General features: G+C 43.1%; 1 protein-coding gene across 3 annotated transcripts in view; it reads left to right on the plus strand.

Annotated features, from left to right (window-relative positions):
* Alpk1 (alpha kinase 1) overlaps positions 1-16,715 on the plus strand; it is a 103,590-nt gene continuing 86,875 nt past the window's right edge. For all 3 annotated transcript variants that reach the window (XM_052179268.1, XM_052179267.1, XM_052179271.1), the window contains exons 1-2: positions 1-382; positions 5,028-5,150. The gene's annotated coding sequence lies outside the window, so the exon portion shown is untranslated. The remainder of the gene's footprint in view (positions 383-5,027; positions 5,151-16,715) is intronic.

The raw sequence follows: 16,715 nt of genomic DNA on the forward strand, positions 1-16,715 counted from the left end.
TGTCTCCTTTCGGTGGTCGGTCTCAGTATTAGAGCGCAGACAAGAACTGGATGTCAGCAGAGGCAAGAGTATCTACATGTTTATCTGCACTGGAAACCAGCTGGGGTTTCCTGGTGGACCTTGCCAGACTCAGTAACACAACTCCCAGAATACCTTTCCCCCGCCGCAGTCCATAACGGGGTGTGTCTCTCGGTGGCGTTACACAAGCACGTCTGAGCAAGAAAGGGCTTTTTTTTTTTTTTTTTTTTTTGGATTTCCCGTTTCCTGTAACAGAAGCTGTTGAGCAGAAACGAAACGCTGTGTTTTCCGGGAGGCTGTACCGGAATTAAAGATCTCCCAAGTCAGGCTGCTGCTCTTACGTCTCCGCTTCTCTGTCGCAAAAGTGAGTATCAGCTTTCAAATGAGAACTTGTAGGAGTTGAGGTGCGGATGCTCGCAGGATGGGGGCGGCAGAGTTTCCTCAAAGGTGATTGTGGTGGACTCTGCTGGTGCCACCTGTGTCTCTGTTGCCTTTAAGTAGCTCTGGATCCCTAAAAGGGGGTTGCACTTCTCGAAGTTCCTCAGAAGGGACAGGGGGAGAAGAGGGCAGAGGAAAGGCTACCCACAAAATAGTAGGCTTCAGTTGTTGTGAAGAAGTGAAAATTATGAAGCTTTAAAAAAAAAATAAGGATTGATAGCAATGTACTTAGTCACAGAACTTGCCAGACCTGCTAACCTTATTCCTCACAAAATCAGTGTCTGATGAGGGCATTAAAGGATTGCGGGGATTACTTGTTTGAAACTGGGGTTGGAGCACAGAGGAAGCCATCGTAGAAGCCACCCCTGTATGATGGAGCCAGTAATTTCTCCAGGACACAGCTGCACGAACGTCACTTTACATGCACTTGGGAAGTAGGGGTGGAAATTCTGGGTATGGGAAAGATTTGGTTAAAAAGAAAGCACGCCTAAAAGAAGTAAATTCATGTTTAGGGAAAATGATCCTTTCATTAAACATTTTCAACATTTGAAAGTAGTACTCTAGCCCAGAAAGCCACAAATTAAAAGCTCTGAAGTTGTATTTACAGTTGGTACCAGCACCAAGGCCAGAGCAGATGAGTGAATTTTATGTCACAACACAATGTCATCTTCCTAACACTTGCTTCTTGGCATTTGAAAAAAACAAAACAAAACAAAACAAAAAAAAAAAACAACAAAAAAAAAAAAACAGACGTTGTGCTGTTAACACTCCTAAAAACGACAAACACTGACCTTTGCCAGGCTGAGACCTTATAGCTAAAAAAATATTTCAAAGTTTTCTGTGTCTGTTTGTTGCTTCTATTTAAGTCTACACATGTCTCCTTGTGCCTTACTCTGTCCTCAATGTTCCTGAACATTTGAGGGCATTCGTGACTGTAGAAGCTGCAAACCTGAGTCGCACTGTCCCCAAAGTATAATACCCGTGCTGCTATTTTACATGACACCTGTGAAACCCTTACCACTAAAGCATTAGATTACATTCTTAGTTTAGCATTCATTATACATGCTATGATTAGTTCTGGAGATATGGCTCTGCGGGAAAAGGTGCTTGCTATCAAGGCTGATGACCTGGGTTCAGTCCCCGGGTCCAGCATAGGATCGGAGAGATACAATTGTCACATGTCCTCTGACCTCCATGTGGGCTGTGAAGGGCGGGGGAGGGGCAGCTGAAAAACACTGCCACACACTGAATGTCCCTGATTTGACATACTTGTACTTGAAGTATTTTGCAGTTTGGACTTACATATACAGAATAAAATATTTTTGGCAAAGATGGTCAACTAACAAAATCCACTTACATTTCTTCCGTATGTACACATAACCCGAAGGTAATTTTATAGACCCGTATATACCATGAGGTCAGGTATGGAGTTTTGTACTTGTGACATTATGTCAGGACTTAGAAAGCTTTAAAATTTTGGATCTTTTTGGATTTCAGATTCTCAAGTTGGGAACCTTCAATCTGTAGTTGACGTTTCTTGTGTCTGGCTGTCTGGCTGTCTGGCTGTCTGGCTGTCTGGCTGTCTGGCTGTCTGGCTGTCTGCACATCGATCCCTTCATAGTTTTCACTGAAGTCTACTTAGCACTAGTTTGTAGACAAGGGAAGAAGGGGAGAAATGGAAACTTTGCCTGCTGTGTGTGCCAACAGACTCATCTAGTCATTTGTCTAGACAATGTTCTAGTCTCTGCCTAGTCAGACTCTTCGTCCCTATAGACCTCCGTAACCTGGACACACTCATTTGTGAGTGTTAATATTGTGTCTCTGTTTAATTGTCATATCTTGCATCTCAGAGTGTGCCTTGGAAGCCCTGCTTGGAATGTCCCCTAAGCCAGTTTGTCTGTTTACTGTAGAGGCACCCATTGATACATGAGCATCCAGCATCTGTCAAACTGCAAGAAAATCCTGTCAGCTCACCATTCTTCCTCTCTCTCTCTCTCTCTCTCTCTCTCTCTCTCTCTCTCTCACACACACACACACACACACATACACACACACACACACACACACCATTTTAGAAATTTAGCATGGTTTCTTTTTCTTCCTTGTGTTGTTCCGTTAACATAGCCTGTATTTAAAGTTCAGACAGTGCAGGTTGTCATCTTCCAAGGTAATCATATCAAGGGACGTTTTCTTCCTTGACTCATGTCCTCCAATAATTATAAAGGAGACACTGTGGGTGGGTAGTGATGCGCAGGCTTGATGACTAGTTCTATGTGAGTTGCTGGTGATTTCAAGAATTCCTCTGTGCCCAGGTTTTCTATCCCGTCTCCTTCCCTGGTGGGCAAGAGAGGTAGGCATGAGGATGTAGTGCCATGGGGGTAGCTTGCCAGGGCCTCTCAGCAGCCATGAGGGAAACCCTCGACATTCTTACTGTGGGCTATGTGGGTGACAGCCTCTGTCTATGGAGGAGACTGGGCACCTCAGGTCTAACTTTCTGAGAGCGCCTCTCTCAATGTATTTCCACTCAATAATATGAGCATTCGTCATGCTAGGCCCAGGCAGCTGTTCTCAGTACCAACTTTAGGTACTGATGCGAGCATCACTTCCCCAATCTACCCCTACTCTTTTCCCTTGTCTCTGTAGACAATATTTCCTTTGGGTCTTGAGCTTTTTCTACTCCAGAATGTTTCTTCATCCCTAACCCCATGTACTTTCTGAGTCAGATGCTGGAGCTGGCAGTTACCAAGATACACTGTAGCTCTCAATTTTACTCTTTCATATCCATAAATATATAAAAACCTTCCTGTTCATTGTGATTTGTTTGGTGTTATGTCTGATAAGACCTCTAGGTTCTAGCCAACTTTTCAGAAGGGTTTAATAAATGTTAAATTTACAAAAATTGTAATTAATGCTATACCCCTACTAATATCAGTCAACTAATGCTTTGAGTGTGTGCATGCATGCATACATGTGTGCACGTATGTGTGAGTGTGTACATGCTTGTGTGCACGTGTCTGCAAACATTCATACATGCACCGGTGGAGGGCAGAGGTAGAATTCAGGTTTCCTACTCTACCGCTGCCCACTGGTGAATGGAGTGATTCAATGTCCCCAAGCAGGACAAAGAAGCACAGATTTCACTGCGTTACTCATGACAGCATGTCATTAAAATACTTTGCCACTTCTTTCTGGAAGTTTCCATTGACTATTGTTGAACCACAGTTGACTGCTTAATTTGAGAAACAGAGGAAAAAATATCAAACTGTGAATGATTATTGCTGTGATCACGGTAAGTAGAACCCATCGTCCACTGTGACATAAACATATGTGTTGACTGTGTCCTGTGGGTCAGACTTTCTCCTACACATTGCACACACTTTATCTTGTTCAATACTAACTTAATTTTATGAGTCAGGCAATCTTAGTAGTAGTGCTTGCTCAAGAACCGGAAGCAATTGCTATGCCTTCCTCCATACCGGCATCACTCCGTTCTTCCTCCTCAGGTTGTGTACTCCATCTGCAAGCCCAGCCACTTGCCACCGCTTTGTCAGTTGCCTGCATTTGCTCTATCAGAGCTGGCATGCCCTCCAGACGGCATTTCCCAGGATGGGAGGCTGCTTTCCCCTTCTAATACTGGTCCTAGCACTCACATCCACCCCGCCACCAGCAGCCATGCAGGGTCTGGATTAAGATGCAAAGGATCTGTTCTGGAGCCAGGTTTTGTGTGTGTGTGTGTGTGTGTGTGTGTGTGTGTGTGTGTGTGTGTGTGTGTGTGTATGTGTGTGTGTGTGTGTGTGTGTGTGTGTCGGGGGAGAGATGACAAGTTTTAAAGATAATTTGAAGAGAGATAGAAGTTGGTGCATGCCAAAGTCATCTAAGTCCTCAAAAAAGACACAAATGAGAAGAAGTCCCAGCCAAATGCAACGCATCATTTCTAAATGCACCAGAGTGTTTTAAATCAGACTGCTTGGGTACCCTCAACCAGGGAGTATTACATCAAACGTATACTTTATAAAATCTCACTGTAACTATTATAGCTATGCGGAGAGAGAAGGATATAGAAGATTTGTGACATATTCGTTGGTGGAATCATAATTAGTTCTTATTTTCATCTTTTATGCCAAACTTTTCATGATAATAGTTTTTGTTTTCCTAAGAATACCATATTTTCAATTTGTTTAGACTTGTTTATTTTATTTTTATGGGTATAGATATTTGCCTGCACACATGCGTGTGAGTCACACGTGTGCCTAGGACTGAAGGATTTCAGAAAAGGCCTTTGGATCCCTGCTATTGCAGTTATAGATGATTATGAGCTGTTGTGTGGGCGCTGGGAACTGAACATAAAGACTCTGAAAGAGCAGCAGGTGCTCCTAACCACACAGTCATCTCTCCAGTCTGAGAATACAATGTTTTAAAATTCTATAGTTAAAAAAAACAAAAAACAAAACAAAAAACAAAAACAAACAAAAAACCCCCCAAAAACCCAAGGATCATTATGACTCTTGAAGACCTTTTTGACTTATTTCCCTCTCAGAAATTTGGGATCATTCAGTGTGTTCTCTTTCCAGGTAGCTACAGTATGTGAAACTGGAAGTCAGAGTAAAAGACAAGAGGGGAAAAGTGTAACTATTATGCAACACGTGGCAGAAGTTCCACAGTGTCTTAACACAGCTATTCCTCAATAACAGCAGGTAAGAAAAAGTCTTTCTAATGGGAACTGCACATTCATGAAACAAAGTATCAAACTGTGAAGGAGAAGGTTGCTGCGAACCCATTGTTCATTGAGATGTGTTTGTTGAGAAGGAGCAGCAGAGCATGCAAGAATTTCCAGCCGAGCTCTTTGCACAAGGTGTGCTCCTTCAGGTGTGTGCATCTACTCCTTAGAGCAGCAGCTGCTGCATCCATGAACAGGAAGCATGGAGTCATTGACTGCGGCCTCCAAAGGAGTCCAATGTGAACATTTTAAGGATGTCATGCTTGGGGATGGTGAGACTGCTCGGTGATTAAGAGGCACTGGCTGCCCTTCTGGAAGGCTGAGTTCAGTTCTCAGTACCCACATGGGGGCTTACAACCATCCAGTCCAGGGGCTCTTGGACCTTCTGATATACAAACACGTAAACTACATATGCAGACAAAATACTTATATATCGCTAATATAAATACCAAAGAAAATAAATCTATGGTGTTTGAGAGAGAGAGAGAGAGAGAGAGAGAGAGAGAGAGAGGGGTTTGGACTGGACATGGGAATCAGAAGTTGTCAACAAGCTTAAAATATGTAGTTATAGGGTAGGAACAGTGGTGTATGACTTTAATCCAAGCACTTGAGAGGCAGAGGCAGGAGGATATTTGTGAGTTTGAGGCCAGCCTGAAAAACATAGGGCAACCAGTGCTACAAAGTGAGACCATATTTTTTTAAAGTAGCTATAATAGAATAAATAAAAAGAAGGAAGTTATCCTCAAACACTGCTTAGAGCTAAAGACTGCTAAGGTTGTGTTGTGTTTTCTCTGGATCATTCCTGAGTGACAGAAAAACAGTAAGATCACTTAGGGAACATCATCCTGACCAAGTTACAGTGTGTCATCTTGACCAAGTTACAATGTGTCATCCTGACCAAGTTACAATGAGTCATCCTGACCAAGTTACAATGTGTCATCCTGACCAAGTTATAATGTGTCATCCTGACCAAGTTACAATGTGTCAGTCATCCTGACCAAGTTACAATGAGTTATCCTAACCAAGTTACAATGTGTCATCCTGACCAAGTTAAGTGCATGGGTCTGATGTTAGTAAACATCATCTCACAGAGCCCCTTCTGTCTGCACCTCAGCTCCCACTTATGCTGACATCGTTTTCCTTCTCTGAGGCCCTGCTCATCACTGTCCCACTTCTTGATGATTCTGATTGTTCAAAGAACCTCAAAGAAGTGGGCTTAGACAGCCACTGTCCCTTTGGGATTTCTTTCTTTCACTCAGTATGTGGCATCTATGCTTGCCAGTGCTGTAGCATGAGTCCTTCCTTTTCACTGTATGTATGCATGTATGTATGCATGTGTGCATGCATGCATGTATGTATGTATGTATGTATGCATGTACAGATTTTTGCTATCTGCTGCTGATCCATGGTTAACACTTTGCTTCCACCTTTTGGCTAATTGCAACCATTGTTGTGAGCATGATTATACAGCACTGTCTTTGAGACACTGCTTCCAATTCTTTGGGGGTGCATATTCACAAGTGGGGTTGTTAGATCAGATAATAATTCTACTTTTAATTTTCTTAAGGAACATAAGGGTTCTAACTTCTCCAATTCCTCCCCAACACTTGTGATTTTTCTCCTCATGGTGGATATCCTAACAGGTGTGAGATGATAGCTTGTCATGGTTTGGGTTTGGATTTCTGTAATGGTTAATGGCAATGAGGATCTTTTTTGTGTGTGTTCTTGTTCATTTATGTATCTTCCATGTCTATTTAAAGACTTAACCAGTATTGTAAAATTAGATTGTTTCTTGTGTATTATTGAATAGTAGCTACTCTTTATATATTATGGATATTGACTCCTCAGCAGAGACTTATAAACATCTTTCCCATTTTATAAGTCTCCATTCTGTTGATAGCATCTGCTAATGGTATTTTGAAATTTTCTTTTTCCACTATTGCTCGTGCTTTTGATGTCCCTGACATGTAATGATTTTCTCCAAGGTCATGAAGCTCCACTCCTATGTATTTTTTTTTATCTAAGAGTTTTGTAATTTTAGTTCCTACATTTGAGCCTCTGCATCATTTTGAGGTAACTTTTGCATAAGGTAAAGGCCTAACTACATTTTTTTCACCCTGTGGTCATCTAGTTACCCCAACATCATTTACAGAAAAAGAATTGTTCTTCTCTCCCTAAGTGTTTGCAACATGCTTGCTGAAATGGCTTAACCACAGATATGATGGCCTGCTCTGCAGCCTCTCCTTGGTCTGAACATTTGTATAGTATGAATTTTTGATTGTGGTGGCTTTGTGGTAAGTTTTATTTATTTTATTATTTTATGTGTATGAATGTTTTGCACACATGTATGACTGGGCACCAAATGCATGCAGTTGCCCCCAGGAGGCCAGAAAAGGATGTCAGGTCCTCTGCAACCAGAGTTGCAGACTGAGCAGCCGTGTGGGCACGTGCTGGGGACGGACCCAGGACATCTGAAGGAGTAGCCAGGGCTCTCACCCCTCGGTCATCTGGCCAGCCTCTATAGCAAGTGTTAAAATCAGGAAGTCTGCGTTTTCTAATTTTATCCTTCTTTTAGCTGTTCATTCAGGGATGCTTCGCTTTCTATGTGTTTCGCTGGATTTTTTAATTTCACAAGAGTATTGATGGCCTTCAATTAATTTTTTAATGTTTTAGATTTAAGTTAACATACAAAGGGATGAGTTTGGCTGTGTCGTTTTCATAACATCTATCATGATACACATTTTAGTTCCTTCTTCCTCCCTTTCATTTACTTTTTAAAAAGTAGCTGCTTTCACCATATATGAAGACATTTTTGTTTACTATATATTTACATATATATTTATAATATCTTACATTATGTTTACTATTATATTCACTACATATGTATACCATTAAACAAAAATACAAAAGCATGTTTTTCAATGTTTAAGCACAGAGCAGTATACAAGTGGACGGACAGTGAAAGGCTTGTAGATATTTTATTTCAAATCACATGGTCTTTGTAGACTTTGGATGCTGCACGAGAGAAACCAGACTGGTGACATGTCAGTTGTAGAGTACAGAATTTATGCTTCAAAGGAAAGAATCCAAGAGTTTTATTGAAGGATAGACCTATATTAAGTTTGAGTAACTACAGCAATTCTAGAATTTATTTACTTATTCAACAAGTATTTACTGTGGTTTTTATACCTGGAGAACATGTATTCCACAGAGTCTTTGCTTTTGGGGGAAATAAATACTAAGTAATTCTAAAATTGAATGCACGTCTAAATGTGTCATGAATTTTCTCTCTTATTTGTAGTTTTTGTATGAATTGAGAGAGAAGTAGTGTTAGTTCCATTTAGACATTGACAAAACTAGACTTGGGAGACTAGGGTTAGGGTTAGGTTAGGGTTTAGGGTCAGTGTCAGGGTCGGGGCCAGGGCCAGGGCCAGGGTTAGGGTTAGGGTTAGGGTTAGGGTTAGGGTTAGGGTTAGAGTCAGGGTCAGGGTCAGGGTCAGGGTCAGGGTCAGGGCCAGGGTTAGGGTTAGGGTTAGGGTTAGGGTTAGAGTTAGGGTCAGGGTCAGGGTCAGGGTCAGGGTCAGGGTCAGGGTCAGGGTTAGGGTTAGGGCCAGGGCCAGGGCCAGGGTTAGGTTAGGGTTAGGGTCAGGGTCAGGGTTAGGGTTAGGGTTAGGGTTAGGGTTTAGCTTTAGTGGCACAATACTTGCCTAGCAATCCTGATACTTAGGTTCAGTCCTTAGCACCACCAAATAAATGTCTAAATTTAACAATATATAATAAATAGATATTGATGCAATTAAAGGTCACTGCAGAAAATCGGATCATCTCACAGACTGTGACACAGTTAGTGGCAAGGACAGGGGACAAGATCGAGGCTGTCTGCTGTCAGCCCTCGGGGGTCTGCTGTCTGCTCTTCTCATATTACTGTAAAGTGAACACATATGTCATATTTGGCCACAGATTTCCCCCTATTCGAGGCAATGACACGGCTGAGAGAAAAGCTGCTGGTTTCACGAGATTAAGATGTAGGGAAGATACTCCACCCATTTATCTACTCGCAGCCCTGCACTGAGCTTCTTCAGAGCTGGTCAGATTATCAGACTTGGAGATACTGAAGAGAACCTGTAGCATGCTGCTTCACCAGCAGGAGGCGCTGTCTCCTGGGAGGCGGGTAGATGGAGAAGAAGGTGGGGTCAAATCCTGTCACACAGTTGGAAGCAAACCATAGAAAGCAAACGGGCAAGGGGGGTGGGTGGGGTAAATATGTGCAAGGTACAATGACAGGTGTAAGAAATGTCATGCTAGGGGCTGGTGAGATGGCTCAGTGGTTAAGAGTACTAACTGTTCTTCCAGAGGTCCCCAGTTCAATTCCCAGCAGCTGCAAAGTGGCTCATGACCATCTATAAAAGGGATTTGATGTCCTCCTCTGGCACGCAGGCGTACATGCAGACAGAGCACTCATGAATAAATAAATTTTTTAAAAGTTTACGAAATATCACGCTAAAGCCCATTTATTTATACTACTACTATTACTACTCCTACTCCTACTTGAAAACACGTATCAAGGACACATTTCCAAGGCATTCGGGTCAAGTTCAATACGGCAGAATCCACACAAATGGCAGGCAGGTCATGCTAAACCCAGCTGATTGGAGTTGAGAAGTTTGGAATTCGTTTGGTAGGCAACACATGCTTCTTTTAAGTAGCAAAGTAGCGGTTTCTTTTTTTACAAGAAGCTACCTGACAACGTGTGAAGGATGTGCTGGAGGAGCTGGGAGAGATGGTAAGAAGGCCAGCGTGGACATTAATGGTCCACCCTGGGGATAGGCAGAGCCTGGCACAGGAGACACCGAGAGAGCTTGAGAAGCAAAACCACATTTATGAGGTAGAGTGGTCAGCTCCATCAGCTGTCAGGAGAGAAGGGAGAAAACAGAAACTAAGACCTTGGAGAGTGGTCAGAACCATCCCAGGATTTTAGCACATGGAAGCTTTCTGGAGAATTTGATAAATATATGACACTCTTGGTCTTATTGACATTTTCTTTACATACTCAGCTGTTCTAAAATATGCATTTAATAGAAACCCAGAAACCCCGCATACATACACACAAATAAGTGTAAGCATTCGCGAGTTTGGCAGCAAGCTCTGTCTCCATGGAGAGCATCGACATAGCTTTGGTCACCACACCAAAGCTCTATGGATTGTTGAGATAATCTATCAGTAGGTTGTTTTCCGAGACAAAAATGTAGACAGATTAATGCATTGTTACTCAAACGAATCCCCAGAAGATGATTGATCCTGTTGGCAATATACAAGGAAACTTTAATGCCTCATAAAATTTTCTCTGGGTTGTCACCTGTCTTGTAAATCACAGGAGCCATTAATACACTTTAGAGTTCCCCATTGCTTTCCTTAGTAAGTAATATTTATAATAGCCAGAAGCTGGAAACACCCCAGATGGCCCTCAACAGAGAAATGTATACATAAGATGTGGTACATTTACACAATGGAATATTACTCAGTTATTAAAAACAATGACTTAATGAAATCCACAGGCAAATGGAAATATCCTGAGTGAGGTAACCCAGTCACAAAACAACACACATGGTACACACTCACTGATAAGTGGATATTAGCTCAAAAGTTCGGAACACCCAAGATAGAATTCACAGACCATATGAAGTCCAAGAAGAAGGAAGACCAACGTGTGAATGCTTCAGTGTTTCTTAGAAGGGGAAACTAAATGCTCACAGGAGGAAATATGGAGACAAGGTATAGAACAGAGACTGAAGGAAAGGGCATCCAGGGACTGCCCCACCTGGGGATCCATCCCATATACAGTCACCAAATCTGATGCTATTGTGGATGCTGGGAAGTGCTTGCTGACAGGAGCCTGATATGACTGTCTTCTGCAGGCTCGAAGCCAACCATTGGACTGAGTGTGGGGGTCCCCGATGGAGAAGTTGGAGAAGGGACTGAGGGAGCTGAGGGGGTTTGCAGCCCCATGAGGGGAGCAACAGTGTCAACTAGCCAGAGCTCCCAGGGACTAAATCCCAACCAAAGAGTACACATGGAGGGACCCATGGCTCCAGTCGCATATGTAGCACAAGATGGCCTTGAATGGGTATCAGTGGGAGGAGAGGCCCTTGGTCCTGGGGGCAGGGGTTCGATGCCCCAGTATAGAGGAATGCCAGGGTGGGAAGATGGAAGTGGGTGGGTGGGTGGGTGAGCACCCTCATAGAGGCAGGAGGAGGGGGACAGGATAGGGGGATTCCAGAGGGGAGACATGGAAAGGGGATAACATTTGAAATGTAAATATAGAAAATATCCAATAAAAAAGAAGACAAAACAAAAGAAACTTAAAAAAAAAAAAAAGTAACCGGAGTTCCAGTGTTTGCTGTTACCCTCCACCAGAAGAGGGCGGCAGTGGTACTCCAGGAAGAATGGATTTAAGCAGTTCTGAAAGTGGCTTCTAAAACTGGAAGACCAAGGGTAATGCGGTGGGCAGAAATAGCCTGTGCAGACATCCTAGTTAGTATTTGAAAACAGACTCACTTTCATTTCCAGAAACACATTTGCTAAAATTTCAGAAAATCTTATGAAATACTGTAATGTGACAAAGTAGCATTTGTGATTTCTGTTAATACTGATGAGGACTGAGGATGCTAAGAGATATTCTAAAAAACTTGCAAAAAATACTTTTGTAGAAGAGCGTTAGAGAATAACTTAAAATTAAGATTTTGGGGTCTTTTGGGAGTAGAGAGAAAGAATGTAATAGTTGGAAATTCACAAAAGCGTATTGTTTTCTTAGAGCATCACAGATGTCCTTGAAATAGCAGGGAAAATTTCCAGCTTATCAACAGTGTAACAGGTCGTAGGAGCAGCCACCTTGTAGTGGTTTTCCTATAGAGCCCACAGCCTCGTAAACAGCAGTGGTGGGGTTGTCTCACAAGTACTAGACACTAATATTAAGAAATATTAGGCCCATAGAAGGAAACAAGACAGATTATTCTTGACTGTCATAAGTTTTACATTGTTGTGGGAAAAATATTTAATAGAACTGAATAATTTGCTGGTTATAGTTGAATTTAAAAAAAAAAAAAAGAAGCCAGTCAGACTTGATGTTGAAAGTGCAGAGAAATTGAAATAGGATTCAAGGAGAAGCTATTTTAAGTTGTGTGTGTGTGTGTGTGTGTGTGTTCAAGGGACTGGGTCAGACTTCGGAGCCTCCTGCTTCTAACTCCTGGATGCCAAGATTACAGTCAGTGCAGAGTAATTCTCAGCTGTTGATATTAAGAGCGTGTGTGTGTGTGTGTGTGTGTGTGTGTGTGTATACCTCAATTCCAGAAACACATTTGCTAAAATTTAAGAAAATATTATGAAATACTATAGTGTGATGGAGTAGCATTTGTGGAGATTTCTGTTAAGACTGATGATTCTCTATCTCTCTTGATCTATCTATCTATCTATCTATCTATCTATCTATCTATCTATCTATCTATCTCTCCATCTATTGAGAGAATAGATAAGGGGCAAATTCCTGAAAATCGGGAAGTATTGTTTAATTGTTGCAACAACTTTGCCTGCTTACAGAGCTGTAAAGCAAAATAAGTCCCCACCCCCCACCTCCCTGTGACTGTCTGCATGATTCAACTCCAAGTCAGGTGTCACTAACATAACCGTAGTTGGAAAACCTTTTCTTATGTCACCCAGCTCAAATCCCTGATTCCGACTCCTGCTCTAAGGTCTTTGGTCCCCTGTGTTTACAGGCATCTTCTTCTCGGCCCCTGGTAGACAGTCTGCTGAATCTGCCTACATTTACGGTGGCCATGTGGGTTGCTCGTGTTTGTACGAGTCCCTCAAACTTGTTCTTTCCCTTGGCTTTCTGTCACATTACTTCCTGGACTTGGGTTGACTGAGCAGTTGGGGTCAAGTTGGAGACAGTGCCCAGTTGGCTCTGACTGCGTATGGATGAGTTAGCTGCTGCAGGTGTCTCTGTCACACACCTTGGCTCATTCATTCCCCTTCTCCGATTGGGTCTAGAACATCTACCTCAACCCCCACACCCTCTATTCTAAGCCTTACTCACTCCTGCTACCTGATGCCCAGATTTCCCTCTCTGTGGTTTGGGGTACCTGGTTCTCTAGGAAGAACTCTTGGGTTGTCTTTGAATCATCAGTCATTATTGTATCCTGCCCTCTGTCTTGGGGAAACAAATGTTCTGGTTTGTATCCAACCCCATTTCTGTTTTCTTAAGACAAAATCTTTTATGATTCTCCTCATTGTTCAGATTCCCTCTTCTATTTTTTTTAAAGATTTATTGTTATATGTAAGTACACTGTAGTTGTCATCAGATACACCAGAAGAGGGCGTCAGATCTCAACAGATGGCTGTGAGCCACCATGTGGTTGCTGGGATTTGAACTCAGAACCTCTGGAAGAACAGTCAGTGTTCTTAACCGCTGAGCCATCTCTCCAGCCCCCCTCTTCTATTTTTATTTTATTTTTGCTTTTGGAATCTTAGCCTTAGCTATTGGTCAGATATTGACTCACAGGATAATTCTTATGAGAAATTAATTTCTCTTGAGACTGTTAACTCCCAGTTTTCTTCTTTTGGGGGGAGTGAGGAAAGGGTTTATTCAGCTTACACTTCCACATTGCTGTTCATCACTAAAGGAAGTCAGGACTGGAACTCAAGCAGGTCAGAAAGCAGGAGCTGATGCAGAGGCCATGGAGGGATGTTTCTTACTGGCTTGCTTCCCCTGGCTTGCTCAGCCTGCTCTCTTATAGGACCTAACACAAACCAGCCCAGGGATGACACCACCCACAATGGGCCCTTCTGCCTTGATTGCCAAGTGAGAAAATGCCCCACAGCTGGATCTCATGGAGGCACTTCCCCAACTAAGGCTCTTTTCTACGTGATAGCTCCAGCCTGTGTCACACACACACAGGTTGACACACAAAACCAGCCAGTATGATTGACCTGTCCTCAACCTGACACATAAACACATCACTATTAAGCCTCAATCCTTACTTTTTTATTCATCCCCAAGATCTAAAAAACTTTAAAAGTCCCAGTCTTTACATATTAAAAGTTCAATCCTTTTAAAATATCCAATATCTTTTGAAATTCAAAGTGTTTTAAAAATCCAAAGTCCCGGGGGCTGGTGAGATGGCTCAGTGGTTAAGAGCACTGCCTGCTCTTACAAAGGTTCTGAGTTCAAATCCCAGCAACTACATGGTGGCTCACAACCATCTGTAATGAGATCTGATGCCCTCTGGTGTGTCTGAAGACAAAATAAATTAACTTCTTCTATTTTTCTACTTCTTTTTCTCCTCTTCTTTCACCTCCCCCTCTTCCTTCTCTCAACAGAAGTGGTTCTGGAAATAGTGCCTGTGAGTGTTCTTGCCCCATTTTCTTCTTTGGCATTTACCCACCAGCATCTTCCAGTCTGCTTTCAGGGCAATGGCTGCTCAGCTTCCGTTGCCTGGACTACCTGCTTCCTTCTGGGTTTCTATTCAGCTTATTGCTACACACAGCATCCTGTCTACACACAGCATCCTGTCTACACACAGCATCCTCTCTACACACAGCATCCTGCCTACACACAGCATCCTGTCTACACACAGCATCCTGTCTACACACAGCATCCTGTCTCCTGCAGTTGGTGGTTTTTAGTATTCCCCGTTTCTAGACCTTGTTCTTGAGTCTGCTTTCATAGTCTCTCGTCTTTGAGTAGAACCATCCTCTCCAAATCTGCTCTCTTTCATAGTTTATCTCCCCCTGCCCAATACCAAGGACTGAATCTAGGACCTTACTCATGCTATTCAAGTGTTCAGCATCTGTGCTACATCCTCGGCAGTTCTCAGTTTATCTTTGCCTGTAGTGAAGACTGAGGAGTCTTCCCCATGTGGATGACTCCCAAATGAATCTCTCATTAGTTTACTTCACGATTCCTGTCTTCTTCTATGAAACACTTCCGCAATCTTCACACTGCTGTGGGAACTTCCAAGGGACTAAGGCTGAACCAGGGACAGCTGACATGGTCTGTAGAATCTGGCACCTCTGCCCTCCTGCAACACCATCCGGACTCCTGAGCCTGCTGTGCATCTCTGCACTGCCGCCTTGCTCCCCAGGGTCAGCTGACACCCATCACTTACCGGCGTCTTCCTGCTCTTCTGTGTAGAGCCTCCACTGGTCTTTAGAACAGCGTAAGGAGTAGCCTCGTGTCAGGAGATCTCTCCGTCCTCACACACACATTCAGCCATCTGTGAAGCCCGAGTCCTGAAAGTTCTAATGCCTTTTTTCAGCCTTATAACCACTCCGGATGGAGTGCATAACAAATGTCCAGAAAATTTTTGTTAATTTACATTGGTAGAGGAGAGTTGCCACAGACTTTAATTTTTTTTTTAAATTTCGTGAGAATTTATTACATATACAATTGGAACTGAACTATTTATAAACACAATTATTCAAGTACTACTCACAGGACACACGCGGCCATAGTGGCCCATAGTTTACATATACAAGCACATGTGCACTTGAATAGGTAAACCAGTTAGTGGAAATGGCTTTGCATTTCATATCTCTGGATTATCTGGTTTGACTTTATTTTTGAAATAGCTAAATCAAGGAAGCCACTTGAGTTCATACTTGCCCAGTCTTGACACTCGGTGCATCTCGAACGTCTCCCTAGTTAGAACACCCATCCTGGGAACTTCCCTTCGGGTTTTACACTCTCTCTGTCCATTACATTTTTATGCTTATCTACAATAAAGAAAAAAAAAACCTACGACAGAATTTAAACTAGAAAGCCAGGTAGCTTTATATTCCCTTTCATGATTCATGCGTACCTTACCGCAATCCATCCCCCAACCACCTAATATTACCTTCCTTTGTCTCCTTTCTTGTTTTTTATTGGATATTTTCTTTATTTATATTTCAGATGTTTTCCCCTTTCCAGGTCTCCCCTTCGGAAACCCTACCCCATCCCCCTCCCTGCCTCTATGAGGGTGCTCCCCCACCCACCCACCCACTCCTGTCTTCCTGCCCTGGCATTCCCCTACACTTGGGCATTGAACACCCTCAGGCCCAAGGGCCGCTCCTCCCACTGATGTTCAACAAGGCCATCCTGTGCCACAAATGTGGCCAGTGCCATGGGTCCCTCCATGTGTACTCTTTGATTGGTGGTCCAGTCCCTTGGAGCTCTGGGGGTGTGGGGGATCTGACCGGTTGACACTGTTGCTCCCTCCATGGGGCTGAAAACCCCCTCAGCTCCTTCTCCAAATCCTCCACTGGGGACCCCACACTCAGCCCAATGATTGGCTGCGAGGATCAGCTTCTGTTTTTTTCAGGCTCTGGCAGAGCCTCTCAGGAGACAGCCATATCAGGCTCCTGTCAGCAAGTACATGTCCCTGAATCCACAATAGCATCCGGGGTTTAGCAACTGTATATGGGGTGGATCCCCAGTTGGGACAGTCTCTGGATAGCCTTTCCTTCAGTCTCTGCTCCAAACTTTGTCTCCATATTTCCTTCTGTGAGT

The sequence above is a fragment of the Apodemus sylvaticus genome, chromosome 4, assembly GCF_947179515.1.
Source record: "Apodemus sylvaticus chromosome 4, mApoSyl1.1, whole genome shotgun sequence".
In the NCBI taxonomy this organism is placed as follows: Eukaryota; Metazoa; Chordata; class Mammalia; order Rodentia; family Muridae; genus Apodemus; species Apodemus sylvaticus.